Source organism: Pteropus vampyrus, unplaced genomic scaffold (genome assembly GCF_000151845.1).
Source record: "Pteropus vampyrus isolate Shadow unplaced genomic scaffold, Pvam_2.0 Scaffold335, whole genome shotgun sequence".
Lineage (NCBI taxonomy): Eukaryota > Metazoa > Chordata > Mammalia > Chiroptera > Pteropodidae > Pteropus > Pteropus vampyrus.
The window spans coordinates 2,632,352-2,646,302 of NW_011889116.1; the positions used below are offsets into that span (position 1 = coordinate 2,632,352).

General features: G+C 35.1%; 1 pseudogene; it reads right to left on the reverse strand.

Annotated features, from left to right (window-relative positions):
- The window catches only part of LOC105304259, a 25,566-nt pseudogene extending 14,044 nt beyond the window's left edge, over window positions 1-11,522 (reverse strand).
- Between the last annotated feature and the right edge of the window lie 2,429 nt (window positions 11,523-13,951).

Genomic DNA, 13,951 nt, shown 5'->3' on the forward strand with positions numbered 1-13,951 from the left:
TGTGTGTATAATAACCAAGAGTTAAAGAAGAAATCTTTGGAAAAATTGGCCAGAACTTTGAAATAATCTAAATTAAAATACAATCTACTAAAATTTGTGAGATGTGATGAAAGCAATGCTTAGAAATAAATGTATAGCTGTGAACACCTGTATTTTAAAACAATCTCAAATCAATAACATAGCTTTTCAACTTAAGAAATTGAAAACACAAGCAAACTAAGCCTAAAGCAAACAAAATAAAACAAAACAAAAGCAAAAATAAAAAATAAAAGCAAAAATAAAAAAGGCGAACAAAATAAATAAAAGAAATACATGAAATAGAGAATAAAAAAGAGAAATCAACGCTAAAAATTGCTATTTTGAAAGTATCAACAATATTTACAAAACTTTAGCAAGACTGATCAAGAATAAAAAGAGAAAACAACTACTAAAATCAGAAAACAAAGGACATGACTACAGAACTTACAGAAAAAAATAACTAGTCATATAAGGGAGTACTCTGAAACTTGAAAAACAACAAATTAAATAACCTAAATGAAATCGACATATTCTTAGTATGATTCAAACTACTGAACTGCTACAAGAAGAAATAGAAAATTAGAATAACCATTCAACTGTAGAGAATGAATCAGTAGTTAAAGAACTTACTATAAAGAAAAGCCCAGGGCCAGATGGCTTCACTGGTGAATTCTACCAAACATTTAAAGAAGACCTGATACCAGTCCTTCTCAAGCTCTTTTAAAAAAGAGAGAGGTGGGAACACTTTTAGATTATTCTACGAGACCAGCATTACTATGATATCAAAGCCAGATAAAGACATCACAAGAAAACTACAAACCAATATAATTTATGAATATAAATGCAAAAATCCTCAACAAAGTATTTTTAAACCAAATAAAGCAATATATAGAATAGTCTAAAAACTCTGGCCCTGTTGGGCCAGTCTTCCAGCTAAAAACTCCCTCAGGTTCAGTTTATTTGGGATTATCTTAATTTCTCCTTTATTTTTGAAGGATAATTTTGTCAGATATAGAATCCTTGATTTTTATTTTTTTCATCACTTTAGCTATGTCATCTCACTGAATTCTGACCACCATAGCTTTTTTTTTTAATTAGAAGTTGACTGTTATTCTTTATTGAGGATTCTTTGTATGAGATGAGTCAATTCTATCTTGTTGATTTAAAAGTTTTCTCTTCTTTTTTCATTCATAAACAGTTTGATTATAATGTATCTTGGTTTGGATAACTTTGTATTTATCCTACAGGAAATTTACTGAGCTTCTTGAATGTGAATATTCATGTCTTTTATCAAATTTGAGACGTTTTGGCCATTATTTCTTCTAATATTCTTTCTTCCCCTCTCAGGATTTCATCTTCTTCTGGGAGTCCAAATTTGTGTATGTTGATACACTCGATAGTGTCCTGCAGTCTCTTAGGCCCTGTTTATTATTTTTTGCTTTCTCATTATAATTTAAATATTTTACTAATCTCTATTTGTATAAACATCATTCTTTTGATTTTCTTTAGTTCTTTGTTCATAATTTATTTTCTTTCAGGTTATTTAAGATAGTTGACTTAAAGTCTTTGTATAATCAGTTCAATGTCTGTGTTTCTTCAGGTTCAGTTTCTGTTTATTTATTTACTTTTACTTTTTTACAGGACATATATTCTTGTTTTTTTTTCTTGCCTCACAATTTTTTTGTTGAAAACTGGAGATTTTGCATAATATTTAACTGTGGAAATCAGATTATTCCCTTTATTCAGGATTTTTATTGTTGTTGCTTGCTGAAAGTTGTAGTAGTTTGATTAGTGGCTTTTTGAACTATTTTGGAAAAGACTGCATTCTATGTTCTGTATGGTCTATAAAATCTCTGTTCCTTTAGCTCGTGATTACCTAGTAGTTTGAAAGATTTCCTTATATTCCTTGAGAAAGGAAGGAAGGAGGGAAGGAATGAAGGAAGGAACGAAGGAACGAAGGAACGAAGGAACGAAGGAACGAAGGAACGAAGGAATGAAGAAGGAAAAAGCAAAGCAAAGCAAGGCAAGAAAAGAAAAAAAAACATGTCTTTACAGATTGGTTCTGTGTTGGGGCGCTCTTTCAGTGTTTATCCAGACACTTTATAATAATGCTTTAGACTTCACGTTTTGGTTTCACTGAGCTGAAAGATAAACCCAAGTTACTAAAAATAAAAATAAAAGTGGGGACCTTACTACTGGTTCTACAGAAATAAATACGATTATGAGAAGTACTATGAACAATGATATTGCAAGAACAAAACAAACAAATTTAATAAATTGGACAATAATAGAAACACATAACCTGCCAAGACTGAATTATGATAAAAATAGAAAATTTGAATATACCTATATTAGTAAGGAGATTGAATCAGTAATCAAAATCTCCCCGAAAAGCAATGCCCCGGACCAGATGGATTCACTAGTAAATTCTACCAAAAGTTTAAAGAATAATTAGCACCAATGCTTTTGAAACTTTTCTAAACAATTGAAGAGGTGAAAGGACTTCCTCACTTATTCTCTGAGGCTAATGTTATATTAATACCAATACCCAAGAGAGACACTACAAAAAAACACAGACTAATATCCCTTATAAATATTGATGCAAAAATTCTCAAAAAATTTCTAAAAACTGATTTAGGAAGCATATTAAAAGAATTATACTGTAAGGCAAGTGAGATATATTACTGGATTGCAAAAAGGGTTCGACATATGACAGTCAGTCAATGTAACATTAACAATATCAATAAAAAAATGCATAATCATCTTAATTGATACAGAAAAAGCATTCGATAATATACAACACCTTTCCATGATAAAAGCATTTAACAAACTAGGAATAGAAGAAAACTTATTCAAAATAATAAAAGCTATATAAGAAAACCACACTGCTACTGAAAAACTTTCTCCTAAGATCAGAAACAATACAAAGATGTCTCCTTTTGCCAATTCTCTTCAACAGAGTACTTGAAGTTTTAACCAGAACAATTAGGCAAGAAGAGGAAATAAAAGGAATCCAATTTTGTAAAAAAATCAGTAAAATTATCACCGTTTGCATGATATAATCTTATAGGTAGAAACTATAACTATTCCACACAAAACTGTCAAAACTAATGAACAATTTTAGAAAAATTTCATGATCCAAAATTGACACGCAAAATTTAATTGTGCTCCTATGCATTAACAATAAACAATCTGAAAGAAAATAAGAAAACAACTTAATTTGCAATAACATCAAAAGGAATAAAATACTTAAGACTACATTTAACTAAGGAGGTGAAAAACATGTATACTGGAAACTACAAAATATTTCTGGAGGAAATTAAAGAAGACATAAATAAAAAGAAAGACATCCCAGATTTGTGGAATAAAGATCTTAATACTGTTAAGATGTAAATTCTACACAATGCAAACTACAGATTCCATATGATTTATTTTCTTTCAATGTTACATTTGTTTTGTAGAAATAGAAGAATCCAACCTAAAGTTCATAGGGAATTTCAAGGGATCCCAAATAACCAAAATAATCCTGAAAATGAACCAAGTTGGAAGTCTCACACTTCACTGATTCCAAAATTTATTACAAAACTACAGTAAGCAAAATAGCATGGCACTGACATAAAGACAGACATATATACCAATTAAACAAAATAAAGACTCTAGACATAAATCCTCACATATATAGTGAAATAATTTTCAATAAGAGAGCCAAGACTGTTCTATGAGGAAAGGATTGTCTATAGTATGGAACATAATATCCGCATGCAAAAGATTGAAGTTGGACCTTTACCTTAGACCATATACAAAAATGAACTCAAATTGGGTCAAAGGCTAACATAGGAGCTAAAATGATAAAATAGAAGAAAACAGAAAGAAAACTTCAAGACATTGGATTTGGCAGTGATTTCTTGGATATAACACCAAAAGCACAGACAACAAAAGAAAAATAGATAAATTGTACTTCATCAAAATAAAAAATTTTGTGTATGAAAGAACTTTATCAACCGAGTAAAAAGGCAACATGTATGTTGGAAGAAAATATTAACAAATCATACAGCTGACAAGGAATTAATATCCAGGATATATAAAGAATTCCTGCAACTAAAAAAATAAATCCGATTTTAAAATGGGCAAGGAACTTGAATAGACATTTATATAAAAAGGATATACAAATGGCCAATAAGCACATGAAAATATGTTCAACATCTCTAAACATAAGAGAAATACAAATCAGAATCACAAGTTTCCAAATACTAGCTCACACTCATTAGAATGGCTATTATTAAAATCAGAACAAAACAGGAAGTAACAAGTATTGGTGAGGAAGAGGAAAAATTGGAACCCTTCTGCAATGCTGGTGGAAATGTAAAATGGTGCAGCTGCTGTGGAAAACATAAAGGCAGTTCCTCAAAAATTTAAACAGAATTACCATATGATTTAACAATTTCTCTTCTGGATATATACCAAGAAGAATTGAAAGCAGATCCTTGGACAGTATAGTTTTTTTTTTTTTTTTTAAATTAGTTTCAAGTATAGAGTACATCGGTTAGATGTCTATATAGTTCATAAAATGATCTCCACAATTGCTCCCTCCCTCCCCTGGCCCTCAACCTAGCCGACATACTAATGCTAACTGCATTCTCTATGCCATGCTCCCCCTCTCTGTGACCATCTAGCAACTACTAATTGGTACCTCTTTAACCTATCACCCCATTCTCCCAGCCTCCCACCCCACTCCCCTCTGTCCATCACCAAATTGTCCACTATATTTGTGAGTTCGTTTTCGATTAGTTTGTTCTTTCTGTTCCTTACATTCTAAATATAAGTGAAATCATATGGTATTTATATTTCTCTATCTGACTTATTTCACTCAGCATAATAACCTCTAGGTCCATCCATGTTGTTTCAAATGGTATTATTTCATTTTTTAATGGTTGAGTAATATTCCATTGTATATATGAACCATGATTTCTTTTTCTAATCGAATCGTCTGTTGATGGGCATTTAGTTTGCTTCCATATTGTGGCTATTGCAAATTGTGCTGCCATAAATATTGGTGTGCATAGATCTTTATGAATTATTGTTTTGGTTTTCTTTGGATAAATACCCAGAAGTGCACCTGCTGGGTCAAAAGGTATCTCTATTTTTAATTTTTGGAAAGGCATTTATACTATTTTCCATAGTGGCTGTACCAATTTGCAATACCACCAACAATGTACAAGGGTTCCTTTTTTTGACATCTTTCACAACACTTGTTTTTTTATTTTATTGATGATAGACATTCTGAAAGGAATGAGTTGGTATCTCATTGTGCTTTTAATTTGCATTTCTCTGATGATTAGTGACCTTGAGCATCTTTTCATATGTCTCTTAGCCATCTGTATTTCCTATTTGGAGAAGTATCTGTTCAGATCTTCTGCCCACTTTTTAGTTGGATTGTTTGTTTTTTTCCTGTTGAGTTGTTTGACTTTATATATTTTGGATATTAACCTCTAATCAGATACATCATTAGTGAATATCTTCTCCCAATAAATCAGTTGTCTTTTTGTTCTGTTGATGTTTTCCTTTGCTGTACAAAAACTTACTGCCTATGATTTCTTCTAGAAGTTTTATGGTTTTGGGTCTTACATTTAAGTCTTTAATCTATTTTGAGTTTATTCTTGTATACAGTGTAAGAAGGTGGTTCAGTTTCTTTTTCTGTTGCATGTATCTGTCCAATTTCCCCAACACCATTTATCGAAGAGGCTATCTTTATCCCATTGTATATTCTTACCTCCTTTATTATATATTGAGGGAGCATATAGGCATGGATTTATTTCTGGGATCTTTATTCTGTTTCATTAATCAATGTATCTATTTTTATGCTAGTACCATACTGTAGCCTTGTAGTATCGTTTGATAACAAGTAGTATGATACTTTCAACTTTGTTCTTCTTTCTCAAGATTGTCATGGCTTCATATAAATTTTAGGATTATCTGTTCTAGCTCTCTGAAAAATGCCATTGGTATTTTGATAGGGATTGCATTGAATCTATAGATTGCTTTGCATACTATGGCCATTTTAATGATATGAGCATGGTATATGCTTCCAATCATTATTATCTTCTTCAATTTTTTTGAAATGACATAATTTTCTGAAATCAGGTCTTTTACCTCCTTAAATAATTTGATTCCCAGGTACTTTATAGTTTTCAATGCAATTATAAATGGAATTGTCTTCTTAATTTCTCTTTTGGAAAGATCATCTTTGGTGTATAAAAATTCCACAAACTTTTGAATATTTATTTTGTAACCTGCTAATTTATCGAATTCATTGATCAATTCTAACAGTTTTTCGGTGGAATCTTTAGGGTTCTCTATATATAATATCATGTCCTAGGCAAATAACAAGAGTTTTACTTCTTCCTTTCCAATTCGAATGTATTTTATTTCTCTTTCTTATCTTATTACTGTAGCTAAGACTTCCAATACAATGAAGAGGAATGGTGAAAGCAGAAATCCTTGTCTTGTTCCTGATCTTAAGGAAAATGCTTTTAGCCTTTCTGCATTGAGTATGACGTTAGCTGTAGGTTTGTCATATATTGCCTTTATTATGTTTAGGTATGTTCCTTCTATTCCAACTTTGCTGAGAGTTTTTAACCATAAATGGATGACGGTTTTTGTTGAATACTTTTTCTGCATCTATTGATATGATCATATGGTTTTTATCTTTTGATTTGGTAATGTGGTATATCACATTATTTGATTTGCAGTTATTGAACCAAACTTTCATCCCAGGAATAAATCCGACTTGATCATGGTGTATGATATTTTTAATGTATTGCTGAATTCGGTTTGCTAATATTTTGTTGAGTATTTTTGCGTCAATGTTCATAAGAGATATTAGCCTTTAGTTTTCTTTTTTGTAATGTCTTTGTCTGGTTTTGGAATCAAGGTAATGGTGTCCTCATAAAAGGAGTTAGGGAGCCTTCCTTCTTCTTACATTTTTTTGGAATACTTTGAGAAGAATAGGTGATAATTCTTCTTTGAATATTTTATAAAATTTACCTATGAAGACATCTGGTCCAGGACTTTTGATTTTTGGGAGACTTTTGATTAACTATTCTATTTCGTTGGTGGTAATTGGTTGGTTCAAATTTTCTGTTTCTTCTTGACTCATTCTTGGGACATTGTGTATTTCTAGGAATGTGTCCATTTCTTCCAGGTTGTCCAATTTGTTCGCTTATAATTGTTCATAGTATTTCCTTATGATCCATTGTGTCTGTGGAGTTCATTGTTATTTTTGCTCTTTCATTTCTGATTTTATTTGAGTCCTCTCTCTTTTTTCCTTGACGAATCTGGCTAAGAGTATGTCAATTTTGTTTATCCTTTCAATGAACCAACTCTTGGTTTAATTAATCTTTTGCTTTGTTTTTCTAGACTCTATTTCATTTATTTCTGCTCTGGTCTTTATTATTTTCTTCCTTCTATTCACTTTGGGCTTTGTTTGCTGTTCTTTTTCTAGTTCTTTTAAGTGTAAGTTTAGATCGTTTATTTGAGCTTTTTCTTGTTTCTTGAGGTAGGCCTATATTGCTACGAATTTCACTCTTCTGACTGCTTTCGCTGTGTTCCATAAATTTTGAGTCACTGTGTTTTCATTTTCATTTGTTTCTAGGTATCTTTTGATTTTTTCCTTGATCTCATTAATAACCCATTCATTGTTTAGTAGCATGTTATTTAGCTTCTATGTGTTTGTGTATTTTCCAGGTTTTTTTCTGGTAGTTGATTTCTAGTTTCATAAAATTGTGATCAGAGAAGATGGTTAATATGATTTTAGTCTTCTTAAATTTATTGAGACTTGCTTTGTGTCCTAACATGTAGTCTATCCTAGAAAATGTTCCATGTGCACTTGAGAAGAATGTATATTTTTGCTGCTTTGGAGTAAAATGCTCTGAAAATATCTATTAAAGTGATCTGGTCTAGTGTGCCTTTTAGGCTCATTGTTTCCTTTTTGACTCTTTCCTGAAAGATCTGTCCACTGGTGTCAATGGGGTGTTAAAGTCTCCTACTATGAGTTTATTACTGTTGATCTCTCCTTTTATGTCAGTCAATAACTGCTTTATGCATGTGAGTGCTCCAACGTTGGGTGTATATATGTTTACTAGAGTTATGTCCTCTTGATTTATTGATCCCTTTATTATTATGTAATGCCCTTTTTTGTTTCTTATTAGAGTTTTTGTTTTAAAGTCTATTTTATCTGATATAAGTATTGCTACCCCAGCTTTTTTTTCTCATTTCCGTTAGTGTGAAAAATCTTTTTCCATCCCTTTATTTTCAATCTGTGAGTGTCATTTGATCTGAAGTGAGTCTCTTGAAGACAGCATACACATGAGTCTTGTTTTCTTATCGATTTAGTTACCCTATGTCTTTTGATTGGATCATTTAATCCATTTACATTTAAAGTGATTACTGATAGGTACATTGTTACTGTCATTTTATTATTCGTATTTGTTATTTCTATTTTCTTTTTTATCCCTTCTCCTTTTACAGAAGTCCCTTAACATTTCTTATAATACTGGCTTGTTGGTAATGAATTCTTTAAGCTTTTTCCTGTCTGGGATGCTCTTTATCTCATCTTCCTTTTTAATCAAAAGCCTTGTTGGGTAGAGTGTTTGTGGTTGTAGATTCTCGTTTTTCATAACTTTGAATATTTTTTGCCATTCCCTTCTGGCCTGCAAAGATTCTATTAAAAAATCAGCAGATATTCTCATGGGGTTACCCTTGTAAGTAACTAGCTGCCGTTCTCTTGCTGCTTTTAAGATTCTATCTTTGTTTTTGACCTTTGGCATTTTAATTATGATGTGTCTTTGTGTAGATCTGTTTGAATTCCTCTTGTTTGGGACTCTGTGCTTCCTGAACTGGTATGTCTAATTCCTTTGCCAGGTTAAGGAAGTTTTCTGACATTATGTCTTCAAATAGATTCTCAATTCCTTGCCCTATTTCTTCTCTTTCAGGTACTCCTATGATCTGGATATTTTTATGCTTCATATTGTCACTGAGGTCTCTTAAACTATCCTAATTAAAAAAAAATTTCTTTTTGGTGTTCTGATTGAGTATATTCTGTTACCTTGTCTTCCAATTTGCTGATTTCATCTTCTGTTTCGTATAATCTACTATTGAATCCTTCTAGTGCATTCTTCATTTCAGTTATTATAGTCTTCATTTCTGTCTAGTTCTTTTTTATGGCTTCTATGTCCTTTTTTATGCTTACTATCTCTCTATTGAGGTTCTCATTGTGCTCATCCATTCTCCCATATAAGTTCATTGAGCATCTTATAACCATTATTTTGAACTCTGTTTCTGGTAGGTTGCTTGATTCTATTTTGTTCAGCTTATTTTTTGGTGTTTTCTCCTGTTGTTTCATTTGTGACACGTTTCTTTGTTTTATTTTATTAGCCTCTCTGTGTTAGCTTCTATGTGTCAGGAATATTTGTTTTGTCTTTCGGACTTGGCCAGATTGCCTAATGTGGAAGGTGTCCTGTGTGACCCAGTGTTGCACGCTCCCTGATTCCCTACGCCAGGGGCTCTGGACGTGATCTTAGTGTGAGTTATGTGTGATCTTCTGTTGTTTCCAAGTCTTTATTGTTGTTAATATATCAGTGGATGGGATTAACACTCAGGCTGAATAATTGTGGTAATTGGCTACACTCACAGGTTAAGTGTTGCTATATGGGGGCTGACCTCACTGTGTGCGATTTGCCCTATCAGACATATGTACTTGTTGAAACTACCCTTTGTGTGTACCACTATTGGGACTAGTCAGGAATCGCTTCATTGTGGTCTGGTGTCAGCCTCCAGATGTGTTGGTTTTGTGGCCCTTTGTGAGGGGCTTCCCCATAGACCAAGGTCAGCCACTGCTTTTGATTGCTTAGGGATACCTGGTGGGAACTACAAAGCTATCCATAGATGGTTGTTGCCTATGCTGGATCTATAGGTAAGTGGGAGAGACAACGTTGTAGGCAGTGGTTGGTTATCCCTCTGTCACTGACCTGTGGCAGATTATCACAGGTACCAGTGTTCCTGAAGGCCTGACACTGCCTGTCAGTTGCCTGTAAGTCTCTGAAACTGGATGATCCTCTGGGTGGTATGTGTGCTGTGTGGTGCAGTGACCCTGGGAGTCTCCTGGGTCTATTGAATAAATTTCCGCCTGCCACTGCAGTATCAGTTTATGTGCCATCACTGTCGCTGTGGCTCCCTGTACAAGTTTCCACTTATAGGAAGGTCAGCTCCTGCCCACCTTGGTCCTGAATGTGCTTCCCCAGGGCAGGGGCAGCTGCATATCAATGTGCAGTGGGCATTTTGTGTATTGGATGAGGCAAGAGCTCAGGGATTCATAGGCTGTCAGGCCAATACACACCCCTGCAATCCCCTCAAAAGATATTGTACCTCGTCCAGTCAGCACAACTGTTTTCATCAAAATACACTCACTATGCTAGCCAAGATCTGTTGCCTGTTCTGACTGCACAACCCCAGAGCCAAACAGGGCATGGTAGGCTGCCTGTCAATGGGTTGCAGGCACTTTGTTACTTGGATTAAATGGGATCTCAGGGAGATAAGGGCTGCGAGGCCAATACAGCCTCAGTTTTGCTGTAACTTCTGTGCTTTGGTGTTCCTGGCATTGGTGTTCCCAGATCACAGTGAGACCAGCTGCTGTCTGGGGTGGTACCACAGACCCCTGAGATCCCCAGACACAATATTGCAACTCTTGCAGGCAGCAGAGGTCTGTTTGCTGCTTATTTTCATGCAGTGCCCACCTGGTGCTAGCCAACATTTGTTGCCTGGGTGAATTGGGAGATCAGGAGATGGGAGGGGTAGGGCTGTGGCAGTTCACTTTCAGTGGGCTGCCTGGATAATGCGGCAATTTGTGGGTAGGGTGGGGCAGAGTCTCAGAGAGACAGTGGCAGTCAGATCAATATAGCCTCAGGCTTGCAGCAACTTTGGTAACCATTTGCACGTTCACATAGAAGTCCCAGATCACAGCACAACCAGCTGTTGTCTGGGACTGGCCCACACATCCTCGATATCCACTCAAGTTCATGTTGGCAGCAGTGATTTGCCTGACCCTATCTCAGAAATGGGGCTCACAGTGCTGGCTGCCAGCCGTGAATGCTTAGCCCTGAATTGGAACAGGGCCTGTCAGCCATCCAGTAATAAAAGCCCCGGGCAATCTACAGGTTGAGTGGGGCTGGCTGATTCCCTCTGGCCAGAGCTTCCTACTGGCTCTGTGGGAAGGGTCTGCATTGGCAAGCTTGTTCCATCTGTAGATTGCCAGGTAGAGAGGTCAGACTAAGGTACAATGGTGACTGCCCTTCCAGCCCTCATTCTGGCTCCAGGTGATGCAGTCTTTCTCAGAATGAATCCCACGTGAGCCTCTGACCCACCTTCGGTATCCTGGATGAGCTTCCACAGGTCTGAAAGCCTGTGCGCTGGTCCTTCAAAGGAGCATCTAGGGTTTCGTTCTCGCCCATACGGCCAGAATCTTCGCTGGTTTTTACAGTCTAAGTCATAGGAATCTCCTCCTCCCTGGGCTAGGACCCTGGGCTGGGGAGCCCTCAAATGAGACCAGGACCCCCTCTCCTTCGGGAGAGCCTCTGCAGCCTTGCTCTCCCTCCTGGTGTTCCTCTACTACCCACGGGTGCGGGTCTAGCCCAATTCACGACTTTGCCCCTCCTACTGGCTTTAATGTGGCTCCTTTATATTTTCAGATGTAGGTGTTACCATCAGCTGGACTTACATTGATTCTCCATGTTGATTATTTTATAATTTGGTTGTAATTTCAATGCAGACCTGGGAGGAGACTAACAATGATTTAACTAGTCCACTGTCTTCCTCCACCTCCTCCTCAGACAGTATAGTTTTATACCCATGCCCATGGCAGCACTATTCACAATAACCAAAAAGTACAAGTAGGTAAATGGATAAATAAAAAGTGGTATATACATACAGTGGAATATTATTTTGACTTTAAAGAAAAGAAATTATAATACATGTTATAGCATGGATGAACCTTGAAGACATTATGCAAAGTAAAATAAACTAGTCATAAAAAGGAAAACATCTATGATTGCTCTTATGATTAGGTACCTAGAGTAGTCGAATGCATTGAAACAGAAAGTATAATGGTTCTTTCCAGGACAGAGGTTAGTGGAAATGGGGGAGGTATTTTTTAATAGGTATGAAGTGTCTGAGAAGATGAAAAAATTATGAAGATTGGTGCCATTGATAGTTGTACAACAATGTGAGTGTACTTAAAGTCTCTGAACTGCACACTTGAAAATAGTTAAAATGGTTAATTTTATGTTATGTATATTTACCACAATAAAAAATTAAATTCAACATGGATGAACCTTAAGAACATTTTCTTAAGTGAAATAAGCCAGATATGAGGCAACTATTATCTGATTTAACTTACATGAGTGCTGATGTAAGAACATCCAAATCTGTAAATAGCTTTATAAAAATGTATTTAAGCTAAAGGGAGAATACACCTAGTTTGCAGCTACTTTTTTTTTTTTTGCATTTAGAATTAAGGAAGGAGCATAAGGAAGATTACATGAAATGGGGAGAAAGCAAGGCAGGGATTAGATTACAGGATAGTTAACAAGATTATGTGCTCTCTTGAGGGTGATTTTTGTTTCAGGGGATGTCTGAAAAGAGACATTTCAAAGATGTGTTAATACAGATGCACAGAAACAATGGACAGGTTTTACTTAGATAAACATTTTACTAAAAAAGTTATATGTCTCAGGCATGAGTGTCCACCATGTCCTACCCAGCTAGGAATTTATGATCAGATCACCATGTGAAGTTATTTTCGGTAGAACCCCATTTTTGTCTACATATGGTACCTAGATCAGTAAAATTCATGGAGACAGAACATAGACTAGTGATTACCAGGGCCTGGTTAAGGAATGATGGAGAGTTATTGTTTAATGGGTATGGAGTTTCAATTTGGGAAAATGAAAAATTTCCGAAAATGAATGTGGTGATGGTTGCACTGATTTATACACTTAAAAATAGTTAAAATGGAGAAACCTGATGAAGTGTCTCCAGATATCTCCCCTTGAAACAACATTAAGCTGAATATCTAAAACTCAACAAAAACCACCCAAACTGCCCACTCGCATATCTGGAGAATGTATAAACAGCTGTTTTAAGATGAAAAGCTCTGTAAATATCAGTTATGTTCAGTTGGTCATAAAGTGTCATTTAAGTATTTTAATTCCGTATTGATTTTCTGTTTGGATGATCTGTCCATATCTGACTGTGGGATATTTAGGTCCCCTACTATGATAGTGTTTTGGTCTGTTTCTCCTTTTAGTTCCGTTAGTAATTGCTTTGTATATTTTGGGGCTCCCTGAATGAGAGCATAGATATTAATATGTATTATGTCTTCTTGGTGTATGATACCCTTTATCATCATGAATTGTCCCTCAGTATCTTTCTTTAGCATTTTTTATTTTGAAGTCTACTTTGTCCGATATTAGTACTGCTACTCCCGCTTTTTTCTAAATGCCATTTGCTTGAAATATCATTTTTCACCCTTTTACTTTGAGTCTATATTTGTCTTTGGATCTGAGATGTGTCTCCTGGAGGCAGCGTATGGTTGGGTTTTGTTTTTTGATCCATGCTGAAACTCTGTGTCTTTTTATTGGTGAGTTCATTCCATTTACATTTAGGGTGATTATTGAAATATGAGGTTTTACTGTAGCCATTTTATCTTTTGCTTTCTGGTAGCTTGGTGTTTCCATTACTTCCTTGTCCTTGTGTTTCTGTTTTTTGTTTGTTTGTTTGATTGTTTTGGCTGGCTTTTGTGGATTTTCCATCTGGTCCTTCTTGTTTTATGTTACATACTTCAGTTCTGAATCTTTGGTGTGTGGTTACTATTACGAATGTG